The 16,294-nt window shown below is 41.7% G+C and overlaps 1 protein-coding gene and 1 non-coding gene across 9 annotated transcripts in view; one reads left to right on the plus strand and one right to left on the minus strand.

Moving 5' to 3' along the window:
• Positions 1-16,294, plus strand: part of ARHGAP26 (Rho GTPase activating protein 26) — a 445,619-nt gene that overhangs the window by 378,712 nt on the left and 50,613 nt on the right. The window lies entirely within an intron of this gene.
• LOC125101407 (U6 spliceosomal RNA) lies at positions 7,084-7,189 on the minus strand. Its single transcript, XR_007127822.1, has one exon. It is a non-coding gene; the product is annotated as a U6 spliceosomal RNA (small nuclear RNA).

The following is a 16,294-nucleotide window of genomic DNA, read 5'->3' on the forward strand; positions in this document are numbered from 1 at the left end:
CCCTGCCTGAGTGGTCCCCACCCCTAAAAAATAAATAACTGCCCAGTAGCCCCATAAATAAAACTAATTTTTCTTGTCCTTTCCGCTTCTCTCTCTCTCTCTCTCTCTCTCTCTCTCTCTCTCTCTCTCACACACACACACACACACACACACACGCATTTCCAAGTTATTTCTGGTGACCTAAAAGATGTGCATATGCCAAATGCTTTCAGACTATGCCAGAGTCAACCATCCTCTACCTCTTAGTGGCCAGTGAGAGGCAAGAGAATAGTCGCTGAAATTCAGAGGATAAATAAGGCCTACTTCCAGGCACTGTTGTTTCTCTGAAGCACTGTTGGCTCCTTGAATTTGATTCAGCTGCTCTCCAATAAAATCTGGGAAAAACGTTAGAGGTATCTCCAAAATTTTACTTGTGTTTTACTTAATTCATTCAACATTTATTCAACAAATACTACTTGAACACCTACTGTGGGCCAGGCATTATCCTAAATGCTGAAGGTACAGTGATAAACAAAAAGAGTTTCTGCTGTAGTTCTTTCTGCCTTCTGTTCTTTCCCCATCTATAAAACAGGAATTATACCTCCTCAAAAAAGAAATTATACCTCCAAAAAAAAGTTGGGAAGAGTAAATGAGATCATCTTTCATTACCTCATATGTTTAGCACTGTGAATCTGTGAATAGCAGTTAATTTTGTTGTGGAGGGCCTCTTGTCCTCCTCCCTCTCAGAGATTCCCTTTCTCTCCCTCTACCCTCTCAGCCTTGGTATGTCTTTCTTGTGTGCAGAGAAATGTCCCAGGCTCTTCTCCTTACCTTCCCCCATGAGCTTTCCACCTGGAATCAGAGAATCCCAGACTGGACCTATCAGTTCAGTCATTGAGTTATCAGTGAAAAGGAGGAACTTCTCTAGGAGCAGGTGCTACCCCGCTTTAAACCAAGACCAACTGGGGACTAGGCATGCCTATTGCTGAACAATTTGGAAACGTCCACATCCCACGCGGTTGAGCTGTGTGCATAGCTGTTATTTACTGAGACCAAATGAATCACAAAATGCATTCAATGGTGATAATAAATGGAATTTTTTTAAAGTAATTTTATCTCCTCTAAGTGCTATTTCATGCCAAAAGAGTTACACCCAAACAGGCAATATGCTTTTACTACAATGATCTTGATTTGTCATTCTTTGGAATGTAGGGATTTGAAAGAGGAAGTTTTCCTCTGTGGTTGAATCACTTTTCTGTGGAGGAGGATCTTTCCTCTTAAGACTGAGGATTCTGATTCTCACCCACCTCCAAGCAGAAAAGGTCTCTTCTGTTTTGCCTGAAAACTTGATGGCATTCCTCACCTTGGGAAATAATTTGAAAGTAGAGTTATTTTTCACAAGGAATCAGTTGCCTCTTCTCATTCCTCCTCACAACCTCTATGGTGCTTCCAGCCAGCTCGTTCATGGTTGTTTCTTGGACAAGCCCCAAGCCATCCCTCTTCCACGTCTGTCTCCTGGGGCCACCGTGGCCACAGTTCCTCCAAGTATGTCCCCTTGGCATCTTCAGAGCTTGTCACTGATGCGACCTGTGTTCTTGTTTTCTTAGTGGCTTTCTATCAGCTTTTCCCATTCCCTAGCCACGATCTCCTTCGCCAGTCAGGAGCTCAGCTGGCCTCCCTTGGTTGAGGGTAGAGATTCCTTCCTGATGACCCATCTGATTTTTATTGGATAAATGTGTTTGGTGATTAGCAGGGATATTTTTTTAACATAAAAATTGCTCAAGGCAGCCCTCACACTTCATGACCCAGCAGGATTTCTTTCCCAAGCACCAGGGCTGTCAGTGGCACTTGGATCTCTACAGCCTGTCAGCAGAGGGGGTATGGGAGGAGGCGGGGATGGGACACCATTCAAGGGCTTAGCCGCATCTCACATCCCTGTTTTCCAGCAGCGTGGATATCGCAAATGGAAAAATGTTTTCCTTCACACACATTGTTGTTTTCTTTCCCCCTTGATGAGCTAACATCATAAAGGGTCTGTATTTTTTTTTTAAATGAATTAATATTGCTAAATAATGTAAAACAATTATCCAAATTTATCATGACATACAGCAGATGCTAAGTAAAGTCTTGGTGTTTAATTAAACGTATAAATAAATTAAAGAGGGCACATAGTGCATGGAGCACTGGGTGTGGTACAGAAACAATAAATCTTGGAACACTGAAAAAATAAAATTTAAAAAATGTATTGTGAATTTAGCTGCCCTCAACTGCATTATGCCATTGCATTTTATATATGTAAGTAGGTGTTAGGCATTTATGAATCTTGAATTTTTTATTGAATCTTAAGGAAATAGGCTTAATATTTTGTGAATAGCTTTTAGCACTATTATGCCTATAAAGGGACTTTGAAGGAACTTTAACATTTTTAACACTTAGAATTATTTTAGGAATTGTTTCTCTGCCTACATGTATACTTTGGGGGAATCTCATTGGTAGATTTAGATCCTAAATCAAGTAAATTAAAGTCATATTAAAGTACTGCCTTTTAAACCTTTTTAGTCAGTCTGGAAGGCAGATACTTACTTAGCCAGGAACACATTTCTAGTTGGAAACAGCCTTAGGATCTTGTTTTTAGCTCTGTCTCTGCATTAAGAATCTCACGTACACTTCCTTTGGTTCCAGGTACACTGGTCTTCTAGGCAGGGTCTTAGCCAGTGTGGTGTTCTCAGTGTGCTCCCTGTGCCACCGTCATTGGCATTACCTGGGAGCCTGTTAGATCTATACTTTCTCAGGCCCCACTGTAGACTTACTGGATCAGCCCCGTTAGAGGAGGAACCCAGTCCTCTGTGTTTCAACAAGCTCTGCAGGTGATTCTGATACATCCTGAAGTCTGAGAACCATAGGTATAGTGCATTAAATGGATGTACTTCCATGAGAATAAAAACAGGATTGACCTCACTGTCATGCTTTCAGGACCAGGTCTGTATCATCACTGTCACTCTGTTTGTTCCTGCATTGCTGATTGTAGAGGGCCTTAAGAGCACCCTGTCCCTGGTCTTTGAGGTTAATCACAACATTTGAGGCTGAGGACTGATGGGTTTGTTCATAGAGGAACCCAGTTAGCTCACCAAGGCTACACTTTTCAATGGCCCACAGAAGCCAGCCTGCTGCTTTGAAAATGCCTTTCCAGTCACAAATCAAGATAAGGTGGGTGCATCAGTTAAACCAATAGATGTTTTTATTGAGCACCTACTGTGCTTGTAACAAGAGATGATCAAGACCTTTGCATTGACAGGAAAACAGCTTGGAAAGTGCTAGATGATCATCGACTTGTACAGGATATTTGAGACTTATAAATTGGCACTCCCCAAACTGAGGCAGGAAGAGGGCGGGACAGGTGCGGAAAGGCAAGAGCTCTCAGTTGAATAAAGTTCCACAGATACTTGTGTAGAGGACTTTTGTGTCATTCATATGTCCCTTGTGAATTCAAAAAGGGCATGTGTTATGCCGCATTTCCTAAATGTATATTTGACCTTAGAACATGCTCTTTACAACACTTCTCTTATAGCATCATAAAACAATATTTCGCGGTTGAGGAAAGGCTTTTCCAAATGAATACTCTACTTTTGAGGGGGGAAAATGTATTTCTCATAATGGATGGCATTATGGGAAACAGTCATTCAGGAGAACAGATGCAGTTTATATATAAACTTAGGGCTACAAATAGCTCTCTGAAGGCTGACGTGGGTTCTATCGTGTACAAAAAGCTTTTGAGATCTGGTGTAGGGAAAAGCCCATGTGGCCTGGTAGTGAAGGTTTGGCTCTGCTATTCCCTAACTGTAAAATTGGACAAGTTACTTGTCCTCTCTGAACTAAACCTCTTTTGTGAAATGGTAACAATGATAGTAAAAATAATCAGTAATAAGACCTGTTATCAGGGTTGTTGTGAGGGTCAGATGAGTTACTGCCAGCAAAACTGACCTGGCTTACATTAAGTGGTTAATAAGAATTGGGTTTCTGGGGTGTCTGGGTGGCTCAGTCAGTTAAGTGTCCGACTCCTAGTTTCAACTGAGGTCATTTTCTCAGGGTTATGTGTTCTAGCGCCACATCTGGCTCTACTCTCCATGTTGAGTCGGCTTGAGATCCTTCTCCCGCTCACCTACACGCGCTCTCTCAAATAAAATCTTTTTTAAAAAAGGTTCCCTTTTTCACTAAGCAAAAATTGGTTTGCTCTTAGACTATCCCCTTACCAATGAACAAATCCTTAGTATTGATTTCTTTTGGTGGCGGCAGTAGACACTCAGTGTTTATTTTAGTTTCTTTGATCCTGGTGTGACACAGAGCAACCCACATCAAAACACTGAGATAATTTTAAAATAAAACACCTGGGTGGTGCAGTCGGTTAAGCGTCTGACTCTTGGTTTCGGCTCAGGTTTTGATCTCAGGATCATGAAATCAAGCCCCTTGTCGGGCTCAGGGCTCAGCACATAATCTGCTTGAGATTCCTCTCTCTCCCTCTGCCCACCCTCCACAACCTCCCATCCCCCACCCCCACTCACTTGCTCACTTGCTCCCTTGCTTCCTTGCTCTCTCTCTCTCAAATAAGTAAATCTTTTAAAAATAAGTAAATAGGGGCACCTGGGTGGTTCAGTGGGTTGAACCTCTGCCTTCGGCTCTGGTTGTGATCCCAGGGTCCTGGGATCAAGCCCCACATCGAGCTCTCTGCTCAGCGGGGAGCCTGCTTCCCCCCCTCTCTCTGCCTGCCTCTCTGCCTACTTGTGATCTCTGTCTCTCTCTCTGTCAAAAAAAAAAAAAAAAAAAAAAAACCCTAAAAAATAAAAATAAAGCACCTAAAACTCAGTTAACTACAAATAAAATACACTGAGGATTAGTAGCTTTAAGCTGTTTGCACCAAGTCAGCAGGTTTAGGTGTGTTATCTCCAGAGTTCTGTCAAGCCATCTATCTACTCTATTGTTTCTCTGTTAGGTGGAGCCAATTGGAACCATAGTAATTAGAGGAGAACCTAACGGCAGTCTAAGTTTTCACTGGGGGATAATTTAGCCTCAGGAATTTCATTCCAGCCTGTGACTCTGTGTAAATTTGACTGTCATTATGACAATAAGAAAGAGTTTCTGAAAGCATTCTGAAATTCTGCCTTTCAGTCATTCATTGTATTTGCTCTAGGAGGTTCTCTTTTCAGTGCCTATAAGCTTCTTTCTCAAAGAAGCAGTGGAGTTCTCCCCAAGACATTGTTTCAGTGTTCACTGTAATAGTCCTTACAAACTGAACAGGTGATGGGGCTGTGCCCAGGCTGCTGTCAAAAATGCTCCATAAAGGAATAAAAGAGCTGCTGTATGGACTGCCCCATTGCATCTTTTTTTTTTCTTTCAATTTTTAAAATTTTTTAGAGAGCACAAGTGGAGTGGGGAGGGGCAGAGAGCGAGGGAAAGAGAGAATCCTAGGCAAGGCTCCATACTTAGTGTGGAACCCAATGCGGGCCTTGCTCTTAAAACCCTGACTGAGATCGTGACCTGAACCGAAATCAAGAGTCAAGACGTTTAACCAACTGAGCCACTCAGGCACCCCATCCTCTTTTTTGCCTTATGTGAAGAAGTTTTGCCTCCAGAGGGAACCAAGATGATATTGTCCATAAGGAAATAAAATGCAAAGATGTATGTCCAAGGATGATGTATTAGAACCATAAGTAGAAACATCACCATGAAAATAGCATAATTCAAGGAGAGTTTATTTATGAAGAAGGAGAGGGCAGGAAAATCACGGGATAGTACAGTAAATCAGGGACAGTAGCACCTAACCAATTATCCTTAGGCTGGAGGAAAGTGGTTACCACACTCAAAAGGGGAGCGAGGTCTACTGAGTCAGCACCTTGAAAGGAATGTTGGTTAAGGGGTTCGGTCAGGGGCAGGCAACTTCAGAGGGAGACAGGGAAATAAATACCTTGGCTGTCTCCTTCTTCCTGCTCATCTCTTGCCAGAGCTCCCCCTTAGTTACCACAACAGGGAGCCAGAGGAGGCAGGGGACCTCGTGATGTAATCCATGCTGGTTAGCTCCCAGAGAAGAGGGCAGGAAAAAGAGTGGATGTTCTCCAGCACAGACGGACATTGTACACCATTTATAAAAGCCAAAGAGTAGAATCTGAAGGGATGACCATCAGTAAAAGATGGGCAAAATACATGTTAGAGTAGACTGCTACCCAGTACAGCAGAGAACTGAAGTAGTTTTATATGTACTGGTATAGAACAACCTTCTAAGGTACATTAAGGAAAAAGCAAGGTACTCTGGTTCTCAGCCAGAGGCTGCATATTAGGCTGCATATTAGAATCACCTGGGGAGGGGCACCTGGGTGACTCAGTGGGTCAAGCCGCTGCCTTCAGCTCAGGTCATGATCCCAGGGTCCTGGGATTGAGTCCCACATCTGGCTCCTTGCTCAGCGGGGAGCCTGCTTCTCTCTCTCTGCCTCTCCCTGCCACTCTGCCTGCTTGTGCACTCTCTCTGACAAATAAATAAATAAAATCTTAGAATCACCTGGGGAACCTAAAGTAAAAAAATGTCAACACCTAGGCTCCTTTGCTGGAGCCTCAGAGTTCATTGGTCTGGGGTGTTGTCTGAATTTTGGTATGTTTCTTAAGCTTCCTAGGTGATTTTGATACCTAGCTAGATTTAAAAACTGCCTGTGTGCATTATATGCTCCTATTAATATATAAGAATCTAGGGAGATATATATGTATATATCTACAGATGTGTGTACATATTTAATATTTCTATAAATTACAGGGGAACGAGTCTATGGTAGAGACAGGGCAGTGGCCTTTGGTGGAAGGGAAACTGATTTCCTTTCAACCCTACCCTTTTGTTGTGTTGGAATTTTTTTAATGTGTGTGTATGGATTGTTCAGTTTTGAAAATCAGAAATAGATTAGCTCAGTCTTAAAATCACCATTTTACTTTTTTTTTATAGTTGTGGGGTACATCTTTGTAAGTATTTTTTTAATACATGTGAGCTTCTATTTTCCAGTTTTATTGAAAAATAATTGACATACATCACTGTGTAAGTTTAGGCATTCAGTCTGATGGTTTGATTTTTAAAATATGGAATGCTTATGATTTGCATGTCATTTTTGCCCAGGGGCCATGCTAATCTTCTCTGTATCGCTCCAATTTTTGGTGTATGTGCTGCCAAAGTGAACACGAGAATTTTTTTTAAACTTTTCAAATTTGTTACACCCTTAATAACTAAGGATGTGTGTAAGATGCTGTTTGAAGAATAAGACTTATACCAAGAACGTGTTGCTTTTGGTGTGCTTCAGTGAAATCGAGTCTTGAATTATTCTTTCAATGACCACATGACTCTTGTCCAGATTGGTCTGCCCAGGGCTCCAGGTCAGTCTAGAAAATGGTAACTCTGAGACAGCTGAGGAAATTTGTCTCAGGGAACTAAGTAAAGTATTTCCAGTTACATCTCTGCATCTGGCCTTTTTTCAGATTTCTTACTAATTTGAGAAGCCCTAACTTAGGAAACCAGAAAGTCATTTTTTACATTTACTCATGAACTCCCCCACCATTTCCTAAACCAACATTATGAAATTTAAGTAGTTTAATTTTCTTGAGCTATATATAGTTCTTTAACCTGATCTTCATCTGTCATCCTCCATCTGCTCTCTCCCCAATTTCCTTTAAAAGCCCCATTTTAAAGCAAAATATATGATGAAAAAAACTTAACTCCTGACCTTTTATAGAGGTACACTAGAGTTACTCAATAATAATTAGCAGTTGCCCTGGTAACCTCAGACACACTGCTTAAATCACCTGTATTCCTCACTATCCCCTGCCTTCTAGCCAGTAAGATCACCTTCTTGGTGCTAATGAGAAAAAGAACGATTGAGTAATTTTATAATCCTGTTTAGGTTCTACTATAGGAGTAGGAGAAGTGATACTGTTTGTGATTAGACACACTGAAAAGAGGGTTTTTTGTTTTTCGAAGGACTAAAGCAGTGAAATAGAGAAATCATCTTAGATTTGCACAAGTTGGCAAGCTTAATTTTGTTCACCACTGTACTCACAGCCTTAGAGGATGTAAGCAGATACGACTTGCAGATTTGAATCTAAGGGTCACAACACTAAGGTTGTAATGAGGAATGACATGGGCAAGGCTGTCATCATGCCATGTCAAACATCCCTGACTAGAATGGCTAAAGCCCACTAACTTCAGCCCTTAAACTTGAAGAATACTGCTTGAAAGCTGGAAAATCCAAACCTGAAGCACAAGAGAGATTTCTTATCTAAAATAATGTGTTGACTTCAACTCTGTCTTGGAGGAAACCTGTATTCTCCCTTAACTTCCATACGCTATGCCTTACAGCACAGACTTCATGACAGGAGTGCCATGGAACTCTTTGCTTCCTCTGGGAGAGAAACAGCCCCCACCCCCTCACACATCCTCTTTTCCCATTCTTCTCTTGATCCTTTGTGTGAAAGTGGAATTAGAGGAAATATGTCCTTAGTCATCCCATGGCAGCATTTACAATGTGCAATTGTCACAGTGAAAATACACTGGCAGGAGATCAAGAATCAAGAAGTGGAGTCATGGGAATCCTGGACACACTAATCCAGTAGAGACAGGATCCACATGTTAGTGACTGACATGGCCAATATAATCCTCCCAGACAGTAGTTAGACCTGGCACTGTCCCAAGTGAAGACTACAACTGAATAATTACCAGAAGAAGAACACCCACCAACTGCTCTTACGTGACCCTCTAACCTTTCTTGAATCTCGGTGGAACACAGACTTAATCTTACGTGTCCCTTTGGTATATGGCACCACCAGTTGAATATTTGCTGCTGTAGCCTTCCTGCACCCTGGAGGCCTCTTGAACATCAGCACTCAGAGTCGGCCAGACAATCCCTTCCCTGTCAGTTAGCAAACACATACTGAATACCACATATTTAAGACACTGTTCCAGGCACTAGGAAAGAGATGAGCAAATACTTTTCCCTCAAATCTCTTACAACCCAGATGGTAGAAATCAGATCTATATACAGGGAGGGGAGTGTTGGTGCCAGAGTGAGACTGTTTTTAAGTAGTAAATGAGTGGCTTGGTCGTTCACTTAAAAATATTTATGGTTGACTGAATTGTCTTTGCAATTTATGTTGTGTGGGCAGGGTTTCCAATAATCTCCCTACTTCATCTTCTAGAGCTACCCTGAAGTTTGTAATTTCCTTGTCTGCCTTGGTCCAGCTTACGGAGAGTGGGGGAGGAAGAATTATAGTTTTATGACCCAACTTTTTTATTCTGTTAGCAAGAAGGATGCCTATGGTTAAGACTGCCAACTGTCCTTGGGCTTAGAAAACAAAAGATGGTGGAATGTTCCAAATGTTTGTTTGTTGGCTTGTTTGTTTTTACCAGACGTCTCTATGGACCTCACATTTAAGATGCCATAAAATTTAAAATTTGGACTGTAAGAATGATGGAGAGAGAAAAAAATATTTGAAGGAATTAAAAGTTAGAATTTGATCTCATTTGGTTATGTTATGTTTTTGAAGCCTCCTCACCTCCAACCAGAATTTCTCATTAGGACTCTTGTACTTTTTTTTCCCTCCCAAACAACCAGCAGTTTACGAATACTTGCTACAAAAATCTTAACACTTTCTTGTATAAAGCCCTACACCAAATATCCTGTTAAGTTGAAATTTAACTTGAGGGATTGTTTTCTGAACTAATGTGGAAAAGGAAAGCTCTTGAGAATTAGTTCTTTAAACTCTGAATTAGAAGAGCCAGGAAAAGTAGGTGAGCAGAGACTATGCTTTGCATAGTGGTTCAAGAGAAATTTTGCTACCACATTTTCACGCACAGCCAAATCTCTGTGTAGGGGTGCAGGCTCTTTTTTCTAGCTCTTTGTCTATAAGGAAATTCTAAATTCCCTCTTCTTCACAAACAAGTTATTAAGTTCTGCCTTTAATTTCAGCATGAGTCAATTAGGTCATATGCCCCCAGCAAGCATTCTGGTTCATCATTACAAAGGAAGAAACTTTTCCTGCTGTATTTTTCTTTACACACGTGACTGATTTTTCCAAGTTCTTCTTCCTCTTGCAGAAATGTCAGCTTCTGGTGTTTATTCTTTTCAAGGTACAATTCACTAACCAATTCCAGTGGCAGTACAAAGGGAGGCTTAACAGAACCTAAGTTGAGTTGATATTTTGAATACCACTTGATCTGAACTGGGCTCTTAAGAGAGCTCTGTTACCAATAATCTGAATACTCTTGTTGAAAGCCAGCTTTGCGCCTTATTCCTCACCTTATTTCTCCACCAAGTCAGGCACATCTTGGGAAGAATTGGGTCTCTATGTACAAAACCGTCAGTAGAAACCTAAGATCCTCATCAAGAATATGAATATGTAATCAGTACGTCGGCTCCCGTCCCCAGAATAGGAGAGCAATTTGATTTCAAGCAAAGCCCTCTTATGGGGGCATCTGGGTGGCTCAGTGGGTTAAAGCCTCTGCCTTTGGCTCAGGTCATGATCCCAGTGTCCTGGGATCAAGCCCCACACTGGGCTTCCTCCTCTCTCTCTCTCTGCCTGCCTCTCTGCCTACTTGTGATCTCTGTCTGTCAAATAAATAACTAAAATCTTAAAAAAAAAAAAAAAAAACCCTCTTATATGCTGCCACAGCCTTGGGCTTAACTTTTACTCCAGATCCATCAAGAAATAAAAGAATTTGTAGTAAAGAAGAGAAGGAAGATACTTTCTCTGCTCAGATGATCTGACCTGAGTCTTGCCACCAATAAAGATGTCCCCCTTTTTTTCTGGAGAGGATATGACCCTATAAAAACTACTTTCAGCGAACCCTGGGTGGCTCAGTTGGTTGAGCATCTGTCTTTGGCTCAGGTCATGATTCCAAGGTCCTGGGATCAAGTCCTGCATCAGGCTCCTTGCTCAGCAGGGAAGCCTGCTTCTCCCTCTGCCTGCCACTCCCCCTGCTTGCTCAGTCTCTCTCTCTCTCCCTCTCTCTCTCTCTCCCTTTCTCTCTGACAAATAAATAAATAAAATATTTAAACAATAAATAAGTGACTACTTTCCTGTGCATCACTGTGGGGCTACCTTTGCTCCGTATAATAGCTGTGAGATGGGAATGTGTGTCTTTGCAAAGCTGGGAGTAGAATCAGGACTCCTAAGGGCTGTGCTTTGTTTTGTTGAGCAGGGTGTGCAGATTGAGATTTTTGGAGGCTGGGTAGAAAAAAGGGAGGAGAGATGACAGGGTTGTCAGTAGGGGAGGAATTTGGGGGGAACAGAGCTATCTAAAAGGTAACCTTAGGAAGTTTCTTATGTTGGTAAGAGGTATGAATGCTCTTTCAAGTCCTCTCATGAGTCTTCAGTAATCAAGTTTTCATTATTCAGAGTGTCACAGTGTTAAGAACATGAACTCTGGGACAGACTTACTTGAGTTTGTATCCCAACTTCACTGCTTCTTAGCTGTGTTGCTGAGAAGAACTTACTTGGCATATGTAAGCACCTCTATTTAATAGGAATAGTAGTAGATCTACCTCACAGGGTTGTCATTAGGCTTAAAACTTAGCAAGGCTTCTAGTTAATAAATGTTCACTTACTATATATTTATTTTTATTATTTATATTATTTGTATTATATTATTTTCTATATTATTTTATTATTTTATTTTATTTATTTATATTAGTAATTATTGGGAGAGTTGTTACTTTACCAGTCACTGAGGACATGAAGTGTCTCTGGAGGGTGTACTGAGATGTTGAATCCTGCCTCCTGACAGGGTGAGAAGGGAGGCTGCCCACAGGATTCCACTGAATCCAGTTCCAGAGTGACACAACCACGCCCCCTAACTCATGCGGACCAATCTTGGTTACCCACCAAACAGGGAGCACTAAAGCATGCTGAATAGCCAGGAGAGCCCACACCTTCCTCTGATCACTTCAGGGGATGGAGGGAGTATGAAGCAGAAGCACAGGCCAGAAATCCAGTCAGGCCAGAAAGAGCTGGAGTTTCTGGGAGGTGGCACCCCTTGAAGGAAAGCTAGGACCAGAATGAAGTTGAGTGGCTCTCTTTGCGCCAGCCATATCACTACCCTTTAGCCATTTGGCGTGTTGGCCGTCTCAACAAGAAGCTGCCTCTGCTTCATACTCACCCCCGACTTATCCTTTCCCACTGTTCTGTCTCTGCATCTTTCCCCCACCCCTGGTTTCTGTGCCCATAGCTTTGGAGTGCCCATGACCCTTTCAGCCCAGAGCTAGCTCAGAGCTTCACTCTCCACAGATTGCCACCCTCTGCTTCTTAGCCCTGTTTCCCAAGAGCGAGGATCTGACTGACTGAGCTCAGCTTTGCTCTGGGCCTTGTCATTGGCTGGTGGGTGCCTGTGGGCCAGAGATCCTGAGGCAGGTGGTTCTACCTTGTACTCATCTGTGGCCTATCTGTGGCCTGAGGGGCTAGGTTACAGAACCTTTCAGCAGGAACTGAGCAGGGAGCAGCTGTTAAGGTTGCCATGTCCAAGATATATGTTATTTTGTAACCGGTTAAAACACACTTGGCTCCTAGATTTCCCATCATCCAGTAGTTTGAAATATAACACTTCGTCTGTTGACTTGACAAAAATTAATTGCTGATGAGGCAAAGTACAGGGAACTTAGGGGGGAAAAAAGACACAGAAGCTATAATAATGCAGAGGTCTGGATAAAAAGCAAGCCATGCTTCATGCCCAAGAGCCCCTTGGGTTGACATGTATATGACAACACAAACACTAACTGATGTTTATAATCTTCATCAGTTTGTAAATTCCATTTGATATATTCTATTTGTGAAGGTAGGGAAAAAATGCATGCTGTATCTTAGAAAGATTTCACTTGGTTGTAATAAAAACATGGGTTTTGAATAACTAAATTTGTCTGTAGAGTTAAGGGATGGAAAGCCTTGTTGTTCACTGAGGTAGATTTTGTGCCACAGTTCTGATAATCGTGTGGGGAAAGGAGGGGAATACATGACCAAGCCAGGTTGACCATAATATTTTCATAGGGATTTTTCTTTAAACTGGAGCTGGGTTAAGAATGTCTCTTGGTGGGGCGACTGGGTGGCTCAGTGGGTTAAAGCCTCTGCTTTCAGCTCAGGTCATGATCTCAGGGTCCTGGGATTGAGCCTCGCATCAGGCTCTCTGTTCAGCGGGGAGCCTGCTTCCCATCCTCTCTCTCTCTCTCTGCCTGCCTCTCTGCCTGCTTGTGATCTTTGTCTGTCAAATGAATAAATAAAATCTTTAAAAAAAAAAAAAGAAAAAAGAAAAAAGAATGTCTCTTGGCCTTCAGCTTGATGAGCAGCCGTGTCTCACATTGCAAGGAGAAAGACCAGTTGCTGTGATTACGTTGTACAGAGAGACAAAATATAGTAGGAGTAACACTAGAAAGTGACCTCCTGTACAACTTTTCTTTTCTCTGGTTCAAAGTGTCCCAGACTTCTGCTGCCAAATTATTCCTCAGTTCAGTGAATTACTGAATGACCTCGGTATGTAATCATGTTAGAGGTGATATAGATGGAGACAGTGCCCTGAATAGTGAGAGATAAAGGAAATAGAAAATATATTCATTCATTATTAATATACAACATATAAACTATAAAACAATACCAAAAGATCTAGGTGCTACAGGACAAAAGTGCTGCTCAGAGTCTCCAAATAGAAAGATAACTTTGAGCTAGGATGGTCAAGGAAGGCTTTGTCATCAAATTGGCACTTGAACTGGGTCTTGAAAGGTGGGTTGGCTTCAGACCAAAGGTACCAGGGGTATTCTGGGCAAGGGGAACAGTACGGAAAGACCTAGAGGCAGGAATGTATGAGGCATGTGCAAAGGGCAGCTCATAATTGGCTTTGTCTGAACATATGCTTTTCATCTATAGTATTACAATTGTTTTGTTTCTTATGTCAATATGATTTTTACTTCTTTAAGGAGCCAAAGCAGGGAAAGTCTATTAATGTTGTCTTCCCATTCCAGAATTCCATCCTAGCTAGATCCACATAGAACATCTTCTATCGATTTATCTTGTGGAATTGACTTGCCTGAGACATTCCCTACTTTCATCACAGTTTTCCTTCACAGTAAATAGACCTCACCATCTGGAACTCTTCCCTAGTTTTTTTTAGCCTGAATTTTCTTCCACAAAGGGCTTGTTTTCATTGCTAAGTGTCACACAAGGCCCTACAACATTGTGCTTCATCCTCTTTGCTTTGAGTTTTATTTTGTAAAAAGCCAACAAAATGGGTCTGAAAATCTGCTGTATTCTTCTTGTCTGTTATAACCCAACTCTAAACACATCAGACTAATTCTCGCACCTTCAGCTTTCAGCAGAAGCTGTTTACCTCGGAGTTAGGCTATACCTCTAAGAGACTAATTCTGGGCTCAGGGAGGGCAGAGTAGTTCAGAGACAATTGTGACAGTCCAGATTCATAGGGGGCTTAATAAGGAGAGAGTATAAATAGCCATCACGTAGCCTTACAGAAAATTCCTGCTTATTTTTACTCCTTAGGCAGAGTTGCTATGTTTAGCCTTTAGTTACTGTGTTAAACCTGCTAAAGTGATCCTAGTATTTATTTTCGTTTGGATTGGTAACATCCACTCTCTCAAATTTTAGGTGAATTCTAGAAATTGCATCCCAGCATTTCAGATGTAGTTGATGCACTGTCACAAAGCACCGTGCTCTGTTGATTTCATTGCCCTGGTCTTTATTTTGGAGCATTTGCATTTCTCTAAATCCAGGGCCTTTGTAGATACTAAGGAGAGCTAGCTATTCCTGTCCTTCTCACATGTTTCTGGAAGCTGAGCACTAGTATAAACTTCCCTAACATGACATCTTTTAAATGTACAGGCAGTTGCTATACTCAAGATCCTCTGTCAACTTGAGCAAATTACCAATTAGGATTCTTACCTACAAGTAACAGGAAACTCAACCCAACTAACTTAAGCTAACATGGGAATTTTTGGTTCATTATATTTACTTGAAAATCACAGGAATCACAGACTCCAGGCATGGCTGGATCCAGGGGCTCACATGGTGCCATCAGGCCCCAACTTCTGGCATCTCTCAGCTCAGTTTCCTCTCTGCTGACTCTTCTCTTAGGTAAGCTCTTTCTTTTTGATTGCAAGATGGTTGCCACCAGGTGGACTTAATTCTATAAACTTCAAGTCCAGGAGAAAAGAAAGAGCCTCTCTTCTGCAAAAGTTTGAATGGTCATTTGGGCTTAACTCCTCTTGGTCCAGATTGAATCATCTCCCCATCTCTTAACCAATCTCTGGGCAGGAGTATATAATACTCTATTGGGCTAGGCCTGAATAACCTGTTCCTCCTTGGCTGTGGAGGGAAGATCAACATGCAGAGTTCTTGAATTGTGAGAATTTAGAAGAGGTGGCATTCCCAGAAGGAGAGACAGCCTCAAACCAGAGACATCACTACAGTGGGTCTTTCTTACATGGACTTAGTGGAGGATTTGGTAGCTTTACATTCCAAGAGGGAAATCTATACTGATTTTTATTGTTGTTTCCATGAGTTCCTCACATATTCTCTAAAAATGGTTATTACAGAATGTATTCCTAACTGACCGGCTCCTTTGAGAATAACATAATATATAGTTTTTAAAAACAAAGAAAATTTTGTCTTCTTATTTATCTCTGGACACAGTTGATGCATTTAAAAAATAAATTTCTGGGAAAAGGCTTTCATTATCAGTGCCCATTACAGATCATTAGAGGACACAAATGCCAGTGTGCTGGTGTTTGGCCTCCATTAGTTTTAATGACAGTGGTATAAGGATGCATCTTAGAATGGGATTTAGCAGAGAAAAACATATCTTAAAGGCCTGGCCACTTCTCTTTTGTGATAGCCAGGAACGTGCAAGAACACAGTATCTTCTGGCTTGGCAGCTCTGGGAGCTCCTCAGGCACAGGCCTCTGGGTGGTGGCATCTTCTGGTGGTCTGCCAGAAACGGCAAGGCAGCCAACTCATGTGCTATGTGCAAGTCTCCAACTTGGGGTGACGTTGTCCAAAGCCTATAAATGTGGATAAGAACTGATTCTTCTGCCAGAATCACATGGAACTGCTGGAAAATTCCATCTTGATGTGATGTACCCGTGCCTGGTTCATATTCCTAAGAACAAATTTTGCTTTCAAAGATTAAAAATATAATCATGGGACATCAAGTCTCCATAAGATAGAGGAGGATGGTGATGGTGGAGAGGATAGCTAGTAATTTATTAGGGGCGGCTGTGCCAGGCACTGTGCTTGTATTTACTTA

This window comes from Lutra lutra, chromosome 5 (genome assembly GCF_902655055.1).
Source record: "Lutra lutra chromosome 5, mLutLut1.2, whole genome shotgun sequence".
Classification (NCBI taxonomy): domain Eukaryota; kingdom Metazoa; phylum Chordata; class Mammalia; order Carnivora; family Mustelidae; genus Lutra; species Lutra lutra.